General features: G+C 36.3%; 1 non-coding gene across 1 annotated transcript; it reads left to right on the top strand.

Moving 5' to 3' along the window:
• The first annotated feature begins 643 nt into the window (after window positions 1–643).
• Window positions 644–750, top strand: LOC128284927 (small nucleolar RNA R71). The gene has a single exon (XR_008275346.1). It is a non-coding gene; the product is annotated as a small nucleolar RNA R71 (small nucleolar RNA).
• The last annotated feature ends 1561 nt before the right edge of the window (window positions 751–2311 follow it).

The raw sequence follows: 2311 nt of genomic DNA, 5'->3' as shown, positions 1-2311 counted from the left end.
GTTTCAAGCCCTTGGATCGATGCTTGCTGATTCTTAAGTGTTGTCTCGGTATTTTAAAAATGGGTCTCTGACACCGAGATGAATTTGGTTAGCATCTCCTCAAGGTTCGGCTTCTTTTCTTGCTGGTAAGGTGGTTGTTGAAAGCCCGAAAGATGTTGTGGCCTTTGATTTCCTTGACCGCCCCACGAGAAATTGGAATGGTTCCTCCAACCTGCATTATAAGTGATTACTATATGGGTTATTTTGGGATCTAGAGTTATTGTTACCCATATATTGGACTTGTTCCTCGTCGATGCTAAGGTTGAAGGTTTGATATTCTGTGTATGCTCCTCCTCCATTCGAATCGCACCTCATCACTAGATGTACCTGAGTAGAACCACACAAACTGTCAATTTTTTTATTTAAGAGTTCTACTTGGTTAGATAGCATAGTAACCGCGTCGAGGTTGAAAACACCAGCTATTTTCATCGGCTTTGTTCTCATAACTTGCCACTGATAGTTATTCAGTGACATCTGCTCAATAAATTCGTAAGCCACCTCAGGTGTCTTATTATTGATAGTTCCTCCAGCGGCTACATCAATCATCTACCAAGTCGAAGGATTCAGGCCAATATGGAGCGTTTGAACTTGTAGCCAAAACGGTAACCCATGGTGAGGGCACATTCTCAAAAGGTCCTTGTATCTCTCCCATACATCGTAGAGTATTTCTAAATCCATCTGCACAAAATAAGAGATATCATTACGTAATTTAGCTGTTTTAGCCGGTGGAAAATATTTTAGTAAAAACTTTTTGGTCATTTATTCCCAAGTAGTAATTGACCCTCGTGGTAACGAGTTCAACCACTGTTTAGCTTTGTTCCTTAATGAAAAAGGAAACAACTGAAGATGTATGTCATCATCAGAAATGCCATTGATTAAAAATGTATCGTAAAATTCTAGGAATTTGAGAAGTGAGCGCTGGGATCCTCATCCTGCAAACCATCAAACTGAACAAACTGTTGTATCATTTGAATTGTGTTAGGTTTCAGTTCAAAATTATTTGCAGCAATAGCAGGTCTAACTATACTTGATTCAGTTCCTATTAAATTGGGTTTAGCATAATCATACATACTGCGTAGAGCAGGATTCTGATTAACAACAATCGAAGGAGGTAGTTAATTTTCTTGGTTTTCACCCATCTCCTCGGTTGGGGTTTGAATATCGTCCTCTTGGATCGTTCTCTGTCTATCTTAAGCTTCGCCTTATTTCTATTTGGTTTGTGCAAACTGTGCGATCGATCTCACTATCAAAAAGCAATGGTCCTGATGGGTTTCTTCTTGTCATTAACTATAATAACCTGCCAGAAAAAGGGAAAAAGAAGAACTAGTTATAAAAATTAGAAATAAATTTAAATTGCAGTAAAAGTAAATGGCTAAAGTAATAAAAATCGAGTGTTCCTAATATCTTAGTTCCCCGACAACGGAGCCAAAAACTTGATACATGATATTCGTGATAGGTTTTAAATATTTATAATGAGTCGTTCTTGAAACTAACTATTATCACGATGAAGGCAAGTGTACCTATCGAACAGTAGTATAGTTTAGAAAGACCGGATTGTCGAACCCAAAGGAACTAAAAGTACTAGTAATGACTGCCTTTTTATTATCTAGCCTAAGAATAATGGGGTTTGTTTTAACTAACTAATTAACTAAACTAAGAAATCATAGAAAATAGAATTGGGGAATTACTTTTGGAAAAACGATTGAATTAAGACAATACCTAAGGAAAAATCCACCTAGACTTCACTTGTTATTTGACTCAATCGATTTATTTATTCATTTGACTTGATCTCAGAGAAATCACTAAGTTATATTATTATCTCTCTCGAGACTAACAACGTCTAAGCCTAGGTTGAATAATTGAAATCTCTTTCTAATTAACTCCCTAGGGTTGCATTAACTCTGTCTATGGATCCCCTTATTAGGTTTCACCTAATCCGGCAAAATCTTGTCACCCTATCTCTAGGCGCGCAACCAACTCTGCTTAATTATGACAAATGTAGTCTTAGACAGGGTCTATTCCTCCTCTAAATAAGAGCTTAACTTGAATCAATATCCTGGAATATCAAAACAAGAATTAAGAACAAGTCAAATATTTATCATACAATTTAAATAGTAATAACAAGATCTATCTTAGGTTTCATTCCCCTCAGGTAGTTAGGGGATTTAGTTCATAACTAAAAAGGTAAACATCTCAGAAGAATAATGAATATAAAACATAAAGAAAAAAACCCAAAACTCCTGAAGGGAAATTGAGGGGAGATATTCAGTCT

Source organism: Gossypium arboreum, chromosome 11, assembly GCF_025698485.1.
Source record: "Gossypium arboreum isolate Shixiya-1 chromosome 11, ASM2569848v2, whole genome shotgun sequence".
Classification (NCBI taxonomy): domain Eukaryota; kingdom Viridiplantae; phylum Streptophyta; class Magnoliopsida; order Malvales; family Malvaceae; genus Gossypium; species Gossypium arboreum.
The sequence above is the reverse complement of the archived record's forward strand: the minus strand, read 5'-3'. Positions and strand labels throughout refer to the sequence as shown.